Source organism: Emys orbicularis, chromosome 1 (assembly GCF_028017835.1).
Source record: "Emys orbicularis isolate rEmyOrb1 chromosome 1, rEmyOrb1.hap1, whole genome shotgun sequence".
Taxonomy (NCBI): Eukaryota; Metazoa; Chordata; order Testudines; family Emydidae; genus Emys; species Emys orbicularis.
The window spans coordinates 287,671,106-287,687,338 of record NC_088683.1 but is presented as its reverse complement, the minus strand read 5'-3'; positions in this window follow the sequence as shown (position 1 = coordinate 287,687,338).

The following is a 16,233-nucleotide window of genomic DNA, read 5'->3' as shown; positions in this document are numbered from 1 at the left end:
CATTTGCACAGTGTTATTCAGGGCAGAGATAAAAGATCCTGTAGAAGTCCCCATAAGCAGCCAGGCTTAGAGAGACAGGCATATGTTCTGTATTATTTGAGTTACCAGTAAACCAGATCCCAGAAAGGAGGTAAACTTGACCTTATGTAGCACACACAGACCTTAGCTGGAGTGGAATGGAGACTCCACCCATTCATGGGGTATAAAGCCTATATGTTTGCAGAGTGAATTATCTGAAGGATCCAGATACCAACAAATAGGTAATCAGCCAATATGCAATAATGCTTCTATTTGGAACATGGCTAACCTGATTAACATCTCAATATATACTGCCATGACTAGACAAATGTAAAAGTGGCATCCGTCATTAACAGCTCTGTCTAGGTCACTTTAAATGTACTCATGTTGGAGAAGAGTGGGCCTCTAAACGGTTTGCTCAGTGGTTGAATTGAACACAGCAATATGTTCAGTAAAACCGAATTCCCAATGGAGCACAAACTGTTTTTCAATGCATCAGAAACACAGAAATGTATGGAGAGATTGTGCATTAAAACTGGTATGCATATTAATCCTATATCCTAAGCCCCAGTAAAAGACTTTTCTAATTGGTTGTGAAATATATTAAAAATTCTTAGTCTCCTACAAATAATTTTGAAAAGATTAATAAGGTCTCAAAGTGAGCAGCATTAAGGGCATCTTACAGTAACTTGTAGAGAGCTATTTATTTGCATCCTTAAACAGAACAACCCAAACATTTTAATACTGAAACTTAATGTATTTAATATCATACACCAATCTCAAATTCCTTAACATTTTGAAATATTTTTCACTCTTCCATCTGGCAACTACAGGGTTTCATTAAAAAGTGCTTTTATTCTACTCTTCTGGGTTTTGTGTGTGTGAACTCATGAAAGGTACTAGACTAACCATTTATTTTTATTTATTTATTTATTTATTCTATATCTCATGGCTGTTGGAAGGGGGATTCAAATGATTCCAGTGGAACTGAGCAAGTTAGGGGTCCATAAAGGGCCCTGGTTTGGTGACGGGAGTTGTTTTGTTTTTCAACTTCTCTTTTTTTCTTCCATTGTGGGGGCCCTAGCCTTCTCCATCTTCAGCCCTCAAATAGACCATTCAGGGTTCCATTTAATGCTTTATAGATTTCATAGATATCCACAACAGGGGAGGGTGTTATGGAGATTATTTTAGAGAAGCTGAAAAAAGATGGTTTAAATATTGCTGATTGCAGAGGACAAAGCTATGACAATGGAATTAATATGGCTACAGTAGGTGTTCAAAATCAAATTCTCAGGTAAATTGTAAGGTGATGAGTCATCTCTGAAGTAGACACTGATTAAGTCACATGCAGTAATGAGTCATTTCTGTGCTAGGCTCCAGCCAATCCACAAGCCAGAGCTAGTCTGGTGACTCTCAATTCAGGTATTTCAGACTCAGAGGAGAAACAGCTGCTCAATCTCCCCCAACAGTGTTTCATTGATTGGACCTCTCCTCTGTCTGATAGTGGTAACTGATTCCTGCTCCAGCCCTAGTTCTGCTCTAACCTTGTTCCGACCCTGCTCTGGACTCCTGATTCCAGCTCTGACCCCTGGCTCCTACAACTAGACACAACTGCCACTGTTCCGATCACTAGGCATGATTATCCCCATCATGGTTTCTGACATAAATCACTATGTGTCTTTCATCCCATGTACTGTCCATTCACTGAACCTTATTGGAGAACTGCTGCAATGGTTGTTCCCCAAGTTGGTCTATTTTTTTGGACTTGTTCAAAGATTGTATACCCTATTTTCCACGTTCATTGTGATTTGCTGAAAAAGTATATTAGCGTTACATTAAAATGCCAAAGCATGCCAAGATTACCTCTGCCCTGGCTGACCATCTGTCTACTACAAAATCAGGTTGAGGGTGTTTTTGATGCTTTGGACTAGACTAGAGCTTTGAGAATGACATTGACAGTTCTTTGACCGTTTTTTTGTAAGAAATCTGTAAGGGTGACTTGGAAATAAAGTCACCCATTGATCTCCTTAGCTACATTCACAAAAGGGATTTTAGATTTAAGTTTCCATATACAGAAAGTACTGCATACTTTTTGCTGTCTTCCTGTAACCATGGCCATTACTGAAAAGCTAAAATTAATCAAGGCCTATCTAAGAATGTCTATGGGGCAAAAGAGGTTAAGCAATCTGGCTGTTATTTCTATAGAGAACTCAGAAACATGGCAGATTGGGATGAGCTAATTAATGAGATTTCTAGCCTTCTCTGAAACCAGATCCCTTTGTAAAATTACTTTGTGGTGATTTCAGTTTGGTTGTTGTTGTTGTTTTGGGGGGGGAAGGAGGGGTTTGTAGTGTGTGTGGGGGTCCAGATTTGAGTATTCAAACCAGGCCCGGAACCCACATGGCACCGCACTGATATATACGATGCAAAAGTGTGCATGCCACTTAATAGGTAAAATAAAATTTAAAAAGGCAAAGTCCCAACTTACAGGAAATTACATTCAGCATGAAATCAAGGGCACAACAAACATGACAGAGCATGGTGAGAAAGAAATAGGGAAATGGAGTGACAGTGGAAAGCCGTAAGAGGAGAATGCAGCTCAGTGAGAGTAGTTTGCCCACAGAAATCCAACTTTGTACATAGATTATTTACCAAAATTCATGTTGATTTTCTTCACTTTTTTTAAATAGCAGTATAGGGAGAGATTTTGAAAAACATATAGGAGTTAGGAGGACAAGTGCCATTGAAAATAAATGGGAGTTGTGCTCCTAAATCCCTTAGGTGTTTTTGAAAATTCCACCCCATCATTTAAATATCTTTCTCTGGTAGATTGTCTGTGAAAGGCATCAAGGAAAATGTCTCTTCAGGAGGCATTTGAATGTTGTCAACTAACAGACCTGTAGAGAACTGTCTTAGGTGATCATAAGACAAAGATCACACGAAGATCAGAGTAAGAGAAGGAAGATAAAATTCCTATTTACACAGAATGGGTACAGCACATGCAGGGACAATGGCAGCTTCCCCACATTCTCCTGCCAATGTGCCTAAAGCCTGACCTGGAGTTATCACCTTTACAAATGGGAGGGTTGTTCAGTCTTCATATCCATTCAGTTTGTGGCCTTTCAGCTGAAACTGCCACCAAATGTACAGATTAGTGCCAAATGTGGGGGTTTCTTGCTATGTGGACACATGACCTCAGAAACTGGACTGAGACCATCAAACGCATTATGCATTGGACATTCAATAGTCATCAGATAGTAATTTCATGATGCCTAGGTCCCTTTCTTCAGCTGATACAGTTAATTTAAAACCTCATAAGGTGTATGAGTAGCTTAAACTTTAACCTCCAATATACATTATATTGCAAATTCAATGCAAATAAATGCAAAGTAATGCATATTGGAGGGAAAAAATTAAACTAGTCATAGACCTTACTGGGTTCTAAATTAACTGCATCAACTCAAGAAGAGATACCCTTGTAGACTGCTCAATGAAGCCTTTCGCTCAAGGTGCAGCTGCATTGTAAAAAGCAAACAATAATTTACCTTTGCATAAGGAATGGGATGGTGAATAATACAGAGAATATTATAATACCTTTATATAAAGCAATAGTGCATCCTCATCCAGAATACTATGTGCATTATTGGTCATCTCATTTCAAAAAGAGGATTGCAGAACTGGAGTTGGTTCAGAGAAAGGTGATGAGAATGAACAAGAGCACTGAAAATTTCTCATCTGAAAAGAAATTGAAGGGACTGGGATCATTTACCTTAGAGAAAAGATGAATAAGAAGAGATCTGATAAAAGGTAGATCAAAAACTTCTATTCTCCCCTTCTCATAACAGCAGAACATGGGGACATTCCATTAAATTAAAGGGTGGGAAATTCAAAAGCAATAAAAGAAAATACTTTTAACCACAACATTTAGTTAAATGATGGGGAAAAACTGCCCCAGGAAGTTGCTGAGGTCAAGAACTTAATCAGGTTCTGTGGAAGGAATATTGCCGTGAGGTATCCACCCCACACAAGTGCTGAGTGGGATAATGTGGGCCAAAAGGGGCCAATTAATCTTATGCTACACCTGGAAGGAAACCAGGTATAGATAAAACCTAATGGCAGATGAAGTCCAGCTTGGGGTGGAGCTGCGACAGGATTATAAACAAAGAAGTGAGAGCAGGAAGGTGGTCTGCAGTCACTCCCTAGAGAGAAAGGGAGTTGGCTAGTAATAGGAGCTAGTCATAGGAGTTACAGCCTGATGGTCAAATATTTGTATGAATGTGTATATAACTATTGCCATGAAACTGGAGCTTTGCATAGATGCTTTTATAAATGTGAATAAATCAACAAATACAGTTAAAAATTAGGCCAGTATCGATCTGAAATGAGGTCCTCAGCCATCCTCCTACTTAACATGTAGTCTCCTTACACTGCACTTCTGTGCCCTGGGATGCACTGTTCCAGACAATCCAGACAATTTTGCTTAGATCAAGAAGGAACACTGTCTGTCCAAAGTCAGAACCAATGAAAATGACTATGCATATTAAGGGCAGCCCACAGACACTGGTGAGTTGCCAGTGCAAACTTCAACAGTGCAATGTTTGGAAACTCTATTGGAAAGGTTCATCTGCAAAGCATTTTTGATGGGCAAGTAGTATGTAAGTGTAAATAATCATCTCCTCTCCAAAGGAGTGCAAGTTAAATGTAAAAAACAATTGTGAGAAAGTAAGAAATTTATATACAACATGACAACATGTTTCCATGCAGTTCATCAATTCTGATCCTTTAGCTGATGGCAAACATACGGAGGAAACAAAACCTCAAGACAAATAAATCTGGAAGATTTAAAGCAATGTGGTATATTTAAATAAAAATATTTCCAAGAGCATCACTTCTATATAAAATCAAAGAATATTTCTTGTGACTAGCGTTGGTTTCTTAGTAAAATACTAACCTTCCATCTAAATCTTCTATTTAGGTTTTTAACTGTGTCCATCATCACCTTAATTGAGGACTTATTCTTATATCAATATATATCAGGAATAACTCTATTAAAGTCAATAGAGTTACACCCGTGTAAAACTGGTGTGAGAAGAGAATCAGGCCCAAAGTCTTTATTATTTGAGCACAACTGGTAAAAACACTGAAGACTTAATTCTTCAAACTATGTGTGAGTGATCCCACTCAACAAATTAATGTCTCTTTCTTTTAATGTAAATTAACCAGAATGTCTGTCTGTTCTTCAGTGTAATAGAACTACAGCTATGATAAATAGCATTTATTACCAAAAACCAAACACTTACAATCAACTAAGTTCTTACCCGGTTTTCCTTGATTTGCTTTTAATTGGAATTTAAGTTTTGTTTACCTTGGTTTATATCCTCATATTTGTATTTCCCTAATACTTCTGGTATTTATAACTGGATTATAGCCCAGTGAATGGTAAATTTCACTACCTTTTCTAATACTCAAACTGGCTTTCTTCAGACTAGTGGATCTGAAGGAATTGGCAGTGCTATGACTGTACAACGTTATAAAATGACTTCAATCATAAGATGGTGTCCATTACACACCAGCCTATGGTTCTGTCCCTAGCTAAGTGCAACCTAAACAGTTCATCACATTCAAAATCAAGGCATGCCTGCAGGCATGAGGTTCAACTTTCTAATCGTAGCCATATACAGAATTTATGTTAGCAATACCTTTGTAAGAAGTCTCTCTCAAATTATGCCAGTCAAGATTTTAAAATCCAGCTGTTTCTATTTTTTTTCTTTCTCAACCCCATCCTACATAGATTCATTGTTATAAAAAGCAAGCTAGAAATACATATATAGACACTCATTAAAATGTCTGGATATTATTTTCTCTTTAATGATTACATACTGATATAATGGAAGGAGTATTTGGGGTTCAGGGGGTTCCCTTGTTAAAATTCTGCTAACCAGTTTAATGAAGCTTGGGATGTTTAGCCTGCCTATGAAGGCTAACCAAATCTCTGAAAACTGTGAATTCATCCCTTCTAGAGATGACATATAAATTACTTCTGCTGATCAAGTGTTTTGCCTTTAGAATCGACCAGATTACAATTACTTTGAAGAAAAAAATCCAGGGGAGAATTCTACTTGGCACACTTATAAAGTCTGCAACCTATTCAGATTATACAAATTGAACACTATACGATACTGTTAATAAACTCCACATATTTTTGCAGGAAGAGAGTATAAGCATTTTTAGAATAGTGCTGTTTAATATGTTTACACACACACACACACATACACCCGGTTTGTCACTGGCTAAGAAGAAAATCTTTTGTTTGGAATCCTTTAACATACTGGCAGCACGTCACTGCAAACAAGTGAAGTGAATGTTTAGAGGCATAAAAACAGTATAAGGATAAGTGTTGTTTTGGGCCAGCTCAGGTAAGTTTTATGTCCATCTCTCAGATGACCTCATTGCTCCAAACATCCCATAAGGACAAAGTGAAAAATGGGATGAACTAACTGGTTCAATTTACCTTGTGCTGCATCACTAAAAAAATAAAGATGAGTGTGACATCTATCAGTTTCCTGGTATTCATTTGCCATGTTACCATCCACACCATTTTATTTTTCTCTGTTCTGCCCTTTATACCATTTGATCTTGGAAATAAGAAAAAGATACAGATGATGTCTAGTGCTCAGTGACTGAGTCACTGAATCTTAGAGAACTGAGAATATCAAAGAGATCAAGGTCAGTAAAACACCTCTCTGAACACATTTGAAACTTCTCCAGCAGAAAAATACACTTCTTAAATATCAGAATTCCAAAATCTAAATCTATTTAATTATGCTGTCTTGAGCTATACAGAGTAGAAGAGTATGCAACAAAAATGAGAGAAAAAGATAAACACACTAGATACAAACATGATAGTTCTAAGGCACTAAAAGTAAATGTCTCTACCCTGTTAAAACAACGTCTTTGTTTCATTGTAGGTAGAAATTCAGCATAGGAATACAATGCTGTTCACGGAAGGATTATACCTGTCATGTATTAGCATATATGGCAAAATGCCCATGAAAGGAACGGATGCTGATATTCTAGGTGTAAGTCAAACAAGTACTGATCAAACACAATGCAAAATGTCTGCAAGCTAATTTCAGATTTTGAAAGGAGATTTTGCAAACGCAAAGAGAGAGAGAGAGAGAGAGCGTATGCATGATGGGGCATAGGGTTTTGTTGTATAAAGGTTTTAACAGCATGAATTTGAAATGGTTACATTACACACATCACAAAGGTGCAAGTACAACATTATTCCAAATGAATGCATTAAAATCTTTATGCCACAACAACACAGTGTCATGTATTCTTTCTCTTATACAAAATAAAAACCCATTAAAACTAGAATGTCAGCATCCATTCCTTTCATAGGTATTTTGCTCTATATGCTGCTAGTACATGACAGGTATAATCATTAAGAACATAAGAACGGCCATACTGGGTCAGACCAAAGGTCCATCTAGCCCAGTATCCTGTCTTCCGACAGTGGCCAATGCCAGGTGCCCCAGAGGGAATGACCAGAACAGGTAATCATTAAGTGATCCATTCCTTGTCGCCCATTCCCAGCTTCTGGCAAACAGAGGCTAGGGACACCATCCCTGCCCATCTTGGCTAATAGTCATTGATGGACCTATCCTCCCTGAATTTATCTAGTTATTTTTTGAACCCTATTATAGTCTTGGCCTTCATAAGATCCTCGGGCAAAGAGTTCCACAGGTTGACTGTGCGTTGTATGAAGAAATACTTCCTTTTGTTCGTTTTAAACCTGCTGCCTATTAATTTCATTTGGTGACCCCTAGTTCATAGAATCATAGAATCATAGAATATCAGGGTTGGAAGGGACCTCAGGAGGTCATCTAGTCCAACCCCCTGCTCAAAGCAGGACCAATTCCCAACTAAATCATCCCAGCCAGGGCTTTGCCAAGCCTGACCTTAAAAACCTCTAAGGAAGGAGATTCCACCACCTCCCTAGGTAATCCATTAGTGCTTCACCACCCTCCTAGTGAAAAAGTATTTTCTAATATCCAACCTAAACCTCCCCCACTGCAACTTGAGACCATTACTCCTTGTTCTGTCATCAGGTATCACTGAGAACAGTCTAGATCTATCCTCTTTGGAACCCCCTTTCAGGTAGTTGAAAGCAGCTATCAAATCCCCCCTCATTCTTCTCTTCTGCAGACTAAACAATCCCAGTTCCCTCAGCCTCTCCTCATAAGTCATGTGCTCCAGCCCCCTAATCATTTTTGTTGCTCTCTGCTGGACTCTTTCCAATTTTTCCACATCCTTCTTGTAGTGTGGGGCCCAAAACTGGACACAGTACTCCAGATGAGGCCTCACCAATGTCGAATAGAGGGGAATGATCACATCCCTTGATCTGCTGGCAATGCCCCTACTTATACAGCCCAAAATGCTGTTAGCCTTCTTGGCAACAAGGGCACACTGTTGACTCATATCCAGCTTCTCGTCCACTGCAACCCCTAGGTCCTTTTCTGCAGAACTGCTTCCTAGCCATTCGGTCCCTAGTCTGTAACAGTGCATGGGATTCTTCTGTCCTAAGTGCAGGACTCTGCACTTGTCCTTGTTGAACCTCATCAGGTTTCTTTTGGCCCAATCCTCTAATTTGTCTAGGTCCCTCTGTATCCTATCCCTACCCTCCAGCATATCTACCACTTCTCCCAGTTTAGTGTCATCTGCAAACTTGCTGGGAGTGCAGTCCACGCCATCCTCCAGATCATTAATGAAGATATTGAACAAAACTGGCCCCAGGACCGACCCCTGGGGCACTCCACTTGAAACCGGCTGCCAATTAGACATGGAGCCGTTGATCACTACCCGTTGAGCCCGACGATCTAGCCAGCTTTCTATCCACCTTATAGTCCAATCATCCAGCCCATACTTCTTTAACTTGGTGGCAAGAATACTGTGGGAGACCGTATCAAAAGCTTTGCTGAAGTCAAAGTTCTTGTGTTATGAGGAGTAAATAACACTTCCTTGTTTACTTTCTCCATACCAGTCATGATTTTATAGACCTCTATCATATCCCCCCTTAGTCATCTCTTTTTCAAGCTGAAAAGTCCCAGTTTTATTAATCTCTCCTCATATGGCAGCCGTTCCATACTCCTAATCATTTTTGTTGCCCTTTTCTGAATCATTTCCAATTCCAATGTATCTTTTTTGAGATGGGGCGCAGTATTCAAGATGTGGGCTTTATATAGAGGCAATATTATATTTTCTGTCTTATTACGTATCTCTTTTTTAATGATTCCCAACATTCTGTTTGTTTTTTGACTGCCACTGCACATTGAATGGATGTTTTCAGAGAACTATCCACAATAACTCCAAGATTTCTTTCTTGAGTGATAACAGCTAATTTAGACCCCATCATTTTATATGTATAGTTGGGATTATGTTTTCCAATGTACATTACTTTGCATTTATCAACATTGAATTTCATCTGCCATTTTGTTGCCTAGTCACCCAGTTTTGAGAGATCCTTTTGTAGCTCTTCTCAGTCTTTTGTATCTAGTTTTGTATCATCTGCAAATTTTGACACCTCACTGTTTACCCCTTTTTCCATATCATTTATGAATATGTTGAATAGGACTGGTCCCAGTACAGACCCCTGGGGGACACCACTATTTACCTCTCTCCATTCTGAAAACTGACCATTTATTCCTACCCTTTGTTTCCTATCTTTTAACCAGTTACCAATCCAGGAGAAGACCTTCCCTCTTATCCCATGACAGCTTACTTTGCTTAAAAGCCTTTGGTGATGGACCTTGTCAAAGGCTTTCTGAAAATCTAAGTGCACTATATCCACTGGATCCCCTTTGTCCACATGCTTGTTGACCCCCCTCAAAGAATTCTAATAGATTGGTGAGGCATGATTTCTCTTTACAAAAACCATGTTGACTCTTCCCCAACAAATTATGTTCATCTATGTTTCATTCTTTCAATGATTAGTATTATATACATTAGTATGTGCCACATGTGGAGGTGATAATCAAGGCCTAGTTCCCAGATTAAGACCTAGGCACTATAGGTCCATGCCTAGGGCCTAAGGTTGCCAACTTTCTAATTGCACAAAACCGAACACTCTTACCCCGCCCCCTACCCCATCCCTTCTCTGAGGCCCCACCACCCATTCACTCCATCCTCCCTCCCTCTGTCACTCGCTCTCCCCCACCATCACTCACTTGCTCATTTTCACTGGGCTGGGGCAGGGGGTTGTGGTGAGGAAGGGGGTGATGGCTCCAGCTGGGGGTGTGGGCTCTGGATTGGGGCTGGGGATGAGAGGTTTGGGATGCAGGAGGGGGTTCCGAGCTGGGGCAGGGAGTTGGGGCATGGGAGGGGGTTAAGGATGCAGGCTCCAGGAGGGAGTTTGGGTGTGGGAGGGGGCGAGGGGATGGGGTAGGGGGTTGGGATGTGGAAGGGGGTGCGGCCTCCAGGACGGGGTGCAGAGTGCAGGAGGAGGCTCAGGGCTGGGGGAGGAGGTGCAGGGTGCAGGCGGCGCTTACCTCAGGTGGCTCCCAGAACTGGCGACATCTCCCTCTGACTCCTAGGTGGAGGCACAGCTAGGCGGCTCTGCGCGCTGTTCCTGCCTGCAGGAGCCATCCCTACAGCTCCCATTTGCCGCGGTTCCCAGCCAATGGAAACTGCGGAGCCGGCGCTTGGGGCAGGGGCAGCATGAGAAGCCCCTGTGGCTGCTCCTATGACTAGGAGCTGAGGGACATGCCGCCACTTCCAGGGAGCCACATGGAGCCAGGTAGGGAGCCTGCCTACGTCGCCTACCGGACTTTTAACGGTCGAAAACTGGACACCTGGCAACCCTACTAAGGCCCCAGTTCCTGGAGTCATATGAGTACATCAGAATCTCAGCTGTCATTTTAAAAACAAGTTTCTAGCCCTCATGGTTGTGAAGAAAAGCTTGGAAATGTGACTCAAGTTTAACCAGTGCTTAATTTGTGCCACAGCTTGCCAGGACTGAGCCCTGGAACCTCTAGGCTTGGCAATTCATAGCCCAGGCACCTCTGGGCTTGCTGCATCAGTTATTGCTTGAGACTTGGCACCTAATTGCTTGAGCCCTGGCACCTCTTTCATTACAAATTAAGCATTGAGTGTAACTAATGCAGTGATTTCTGCCTGAGTCTCCAAACAGCCTAGATCAATAGCTCTGAGATGAGGAAACTTCCCCACATATCTCAGAGGGATGTTTGCTTCTTGATCAACTGCTCTTGGTGAGTGACCTGCAAACACCATCCCAGTAGAGTACTCTGTGTGTGGCAGGGAGAGAAGAGTGCAGCAGGAGCAGTTTACCAATCTCCTGTGCAGGGCCGGCTCTAGGCACCAGCATTGCAAGCATGTGCTTGGGGCGGCAGTTTTCAAGGGGCGGCAAAAAACCTGGAGCCGGCCCTGCTCCTGTGACACCTACACCACAACTGCTGGGGTAAGTACTGCCCTTCCTGCCTCTCCAGGGTGGGTGAGGAAACCCCTGCTGCTACTCTGAAGGCCGGGGCCAGGGAGAGCAAGGGACTGCAAGCTGTGGGAATAGTAGGGGGGTGGGGATATCATGTTGTGCCTAGGGTCCTCCTGGATTGCCTTAATCTGGCTCTGAGTTACATCCAGGCCATAAATTGCAGAGCCATGTGATACATTTATTTCATTAAAGATACTATACACAAAGGATTCCCACCCTTGAGTCTTGTGGTGAAATTCTCCTGGATGTCCTATTTTTTTTTTAAATTCTCTAAGGTACCTGTAGATTGGCTTGAAGATTCTGCCGTGCTGATCTTGCCAGATCTACAGAGACTCAGCGCATTCCAGACCATGCCTTTCTGACCTCCATGGCTCCAGCTTGAGCTGGTTGAAAAATCCAAAAGTAGTTTCACAACACTTCTTGAAAGTGTTGGTTTGTTTCAAAGTTTTGGGGGCAGAGGGTTGTTATTGAAAACATTGGGGGAAATTTTTCATTTACCAAAAACTGAGTTCTCAGTAACTGAAAATGTTTGATACCCATTTGGATAATGCTTTGGATTAAAATTTTGGAGGAAAAGTATTTTGAAAAGGCATGACATTTTTCTACAGTGTTGACTCTCTCTAGTTCCAGCTATTGCAGCTGTAACTCTGATCAGTGCATTTCAAGCAAGATGCTAGGAATTCTTTCTTATTACCTAGACATCCAGCCTAAATAAATTTGTGGGTTTCTTAGCATTTCACTGCCAGGCCCTATAGCGCTAGCTCATAAGACCTCTTATTTATTCATCAGAGCCTTTTAGGCTTCTTTTTAAGGCCACTTTCAATCATGAGAACAGGGTACTCCACTTTTCTGACCTATACTTAAAGTGTGTTCTAACCAGTGCCAAGGATTGGTGTCATCAGCAAAACTTGCCATTTGAGGCATCTGTTTCAGGTAACTAGCTATTTGTTAATTTCCTTGCCTCTCAGCTGAGTGTCCTAAACACTGGACTATGGGGATATTCTGATGTGGGCCTCTCTTAATCTCTCTTTTTGAAGCTGTTCCACTTTGTATTAAATAATTTATATATTAATTGGGCCAAAGAGAAAGTGGTCAAGTGGTTAGAGCACTCCCCTGTGAGATAGGAGCTTCCTGCTTCCCATCAGACAGCGAGGGGGAATTGAACCTAAGTTTCCTTCATCTTGAGTGAGTACCCTAACCATTAGGCTAAAGGATATAAGGGAGGCCTCCTTTCCACCGCTGCCCATTTTATGGGAGTTGGGCATGCTCTGAGCACAGCCGTGAGATTGGCCCCCACAGCTGAGATAGGTGTTGCTCTATTTACAGAGCCGGCGTTAGGCATAAGCAGACTAAGCAATTGCTTAGGTCCTGAGCATCTCAAGGGGCCCCCCTATTCACTTTTTATTGTGTGTTGGGGGGCTGAAAAATATTCCTGTTTAGGGCCCCCAATGGACTAACACTGCCTCTGCCCATCTATCTCCACCTGGTTCGAGGATCATGCTGTGGCTTAGGCAAGAGAGAGGCATCCTGCCTGAGATATCAGTGTGCATGTCCAGAGGAAGAGACAGGCACCTGGGGAAATTGAGGCACCAAGCAAGTCTATGTGCATACAGGGTTAGGCAGCAGCCAAGTGGGGGTTTGTGGATTGCAGTAGTGCCTAAATCTGAAATTTAGGTACTTAAATCTTTTTGTGGCTCAGGGTCCAAGAGTCTACAGCTGGCCACACTCCTTGCCTCTTGAGAGTATGTTCTATTCAGCTGTTGGTGTGTATGATTTGCTCTGATGATAACTACTCTGGTCTCCCCGGTGAGTCCTCAACACCTGACTAACCTTTCTAGTTAGGCTGATGGCTTTAAGCACAACCAGAGAAAGTTTCTTCTAATAAGGACAGAATGAAGAATGTGATCATCGCTGGCCAGACAGAGAGACAGCAAAAAGGAGGGTGGAATATAATCACTCAGTAGTAGGAGTGTTCTCCCTACTAAGACAATATTTGCCAGCATGCATGCAAATAAAAGTGGGGGATCAGAAGAAGGGTGTAGGATACAGTATTTCCCCCAGGTATGAGTTCTATCAAAATCCCTCATTCACTTTAAAGAAGGAAGGGGAAGATTCTGTCGGTTGCATTTATATTTAGTAGTCCTGTACAGTTAGATTTGTGGCAAGTAAGATTTTCCAGGTAGAAGATAATATATAGTCCCACTGAAAAGTCCTGAATTCTCTAAATACTTATCAAGCAGCTATTGTTATTCTATAACTCATGTGGCATACTTGTAATACATGATGGAGTGGAATAAGAGTTTTATTCGCAATCTTCTCAGATGCTTACTCATGAGTAATGTGATCATTCAAAAATATTGTCAATAACCCCTTTATTAATACCATTCCATTATGTATTCACGCTCTCCCCACATTATAATAGCATGGCGTTCCTGTTTTTACCTCTTGGTAGAGCAAGAGGAACCTGATCTTTATTCTGTCACTGTTCCAGGACAGAACTGGGCTGGCCTGTGGGCCAGAGCAGCCTGTGCAGAGAATGGACTCCCACATTTAGGGGGAAAGAAAGAAACCTTTTTTCTAGCAGGCTTAATTAAAACAAGAAATAAAAGCTTTTGGAAGATGTTAAGTTTTTTGGAAAGCTAGAACCGATATCAGTGAAGGTGGATTAGTTCCAGGTGAGAGGGTCAAAGGTGCATAATAAATATGACTTATTATACTGCTTCACCATTATCGCATAGCTATTCACCAATACTTTTATGATATCTATGAAATAAACTGCAGAAACATTTGATAAATTTCATTTCTGGTGATCCTTGACCCCGCTCACCTACCACTAATTCAGTTCTACCAGGACACTTGTAACATTCCAAACCTCTGAACAGCTTCAAATAGAGGCACAAGCATAAAATAATTTGTTCAAGTGTGTGTAGAGGGGGAGCAATGAAGAAAAATGCCCATGCCTTGTTTTGAAACTTTTACTATCAATGTTCCAGGAAAGTAGGGTTAAGAAAAAAGTAGCCAAGAGAGAGTGAAAGCAAAACTCTACCTAGAGTAACAATGGAACAAAATAATGTTCCATTATATTACTTTCAACCATTCCTGCCATTTATAATATTGTAGGAAAGTGCAAGTCCATGTAACCATGATAGTCACTTCCCCAAGATGTTCTAGGTCTACAGACTGGCAGCAAGATAGATGAGGTCCTTATTAAAGAAAATTAAAATGACACTGTTTACCTCAGAGATTGTAAAACCTATTATCTTCCCTTCTTTAGACTTCATTTAAGAAATAATTTCTAACAAGCTCACAGAGCCCCATATTAATAGTATCATGCAAAAGGAAAGATCATCATCATGAAGTAATGCTTGCATTTATAATCAACAGTGTCATCGTCCCCACCCATCCTCCCCACACACACACACAGATGAACTGGAAAACAAAAACACTTGGTATGAACTGAACCACTTATACAGAAGAACTGTCAAAAATGCGGTACCTTTGGGCCCCATCAAAAGTCTACTAAGTCAATGGACTCCTGTTTATTTCCATGGGCTTTAGAACAGGCCCTAATTTAGTCTCCAAAGAATCCATAGAAGGGAAGTCACTGGACTGCAACTCAGGAAATTGAGTTCATTTCCCATTTCTGCCATAGACTTCCCATTTGACTTGGGTGCGTCACAGTGCAATACTGTAGCTAAGAGCAATGCAATCCTTGGATGTATAACAGGGGAACATCAAGAAAGAGTAAGGCGATGGTAATACCTCTTTATGTCATATTAGCAAGGCCGTTATGGAAATACTGTATCCAGTTCTGGTGTCCATACTTCATAAGGGATGTTGACAAACTGGAAATGGCTAAGGGAAGAGCCACAAGAATGATTTAAGGTCAGGAAAACGTTCCTTTACAGAAAAAAGAGGTTCAATCTATTTACTTTATACAGGAGAAGATTAAGAGATGACTAAGGCCCTTTTGTTTTCCATTTTTAACTGAATTTTTTCCTGAAAAATTCCTGGGTTTTACAAAAGCTGTCATTCAGTTTTTACTAATTTCCACCTGAATTTTGGACAACTCAAGTACCTGAAAATACTGATCTGTGTTAAGAAAATCCAGTAGATGGATTTGTCTGTTAATAAGTTAGTCTAAGCATCAATGCGAGGCTGTCTCCTAAAGTAAAGCAATGTAGAAGGTACACATATGCATGCACTTGCATATGTGTACATACTGTTAATGTACAGATCATGAAATAAAGCACAGCATTAAACTGTTTCTACTTTCAGCATTCCTGTCCTCCCATCCCCCAATATTAACCCTGATATTTTCCCAGAAAACTGGAATTAATTTTTTGTGCTGATTTTCATCCATTTTTAAAAAAAATTGTAATAAATAGTAATAAATTCCCAGGAAATTTTAAATAAAATAAAAATTGGAATCTTCAGGGCCTAAGAGATATCTTGATATTTGTAGAATGCGATCTACGTCAACATTAATATGGTAATGTATGCTGTATCAGTAAGTACAGAGGAAAGGAAAGTCTTGGCACTCACTAAATTACTTTACACCTTACAGGAATTATAAACTTTGGATAGCTCTTATTACACTGGTCTACAATTTTTGAGAAGTCGTCTGCTTAAGAGATAAAATGTGCTATTTATTATGTATTTTGATGTGCTGAATTCAAATATGACAATTAAAACAACTGATTGGC